Consider the following 243-nt stretch of genomic DNA (forward strand, 5'->3'; position numbering starts at 1 on the left):
AATAACATTAGAATGGAATTATAATAAGTGGGACTTTTAACATAATTTATCAATACTGTTGTTTGAATTGTTGCCGTTATCTCAAATTGCATTGTTGCAGTTTATTAGTGCTGAACATTGAATGTTTATATTGATGTGAAATTCTGAACACTAATTCACAGGATCAATCATGTATGAATTAATCTATTCAATAATTAAGTTTTCTAATAATACAATGTACTGTCCCACCGACTAAACTGAGTG

General features: G+C 28.4%; 1 protein-coding gene across 1 annotated transcript in view; it reads left to right on the plus strand.

Moving 5' to 3' along the window:
- Window positions 1–243, plus strand: part of LOC119594664 (probable G-protein coupled receptor AH9.1) — a gene marked incomplete at its 5' end in the record, with an annotated part of 37,725 nt that overhangs the window by 22,880 nt on the left and 14,602 nt on the right.

Source organism: Penaeus monodon, chromosome 34 (assembly GCF_015228065.2).
Source record: "Penaeus monodon isolate SGIC_2016 chromosome 34, NSTDA_Pmon_1, whole genome shotgun sequence".
NCBI lineage: Eukaryota > Metazoa > Arthropoda > Malacostraca > Decapoda > Penaeidae > Penaeus > Penaeus monodon.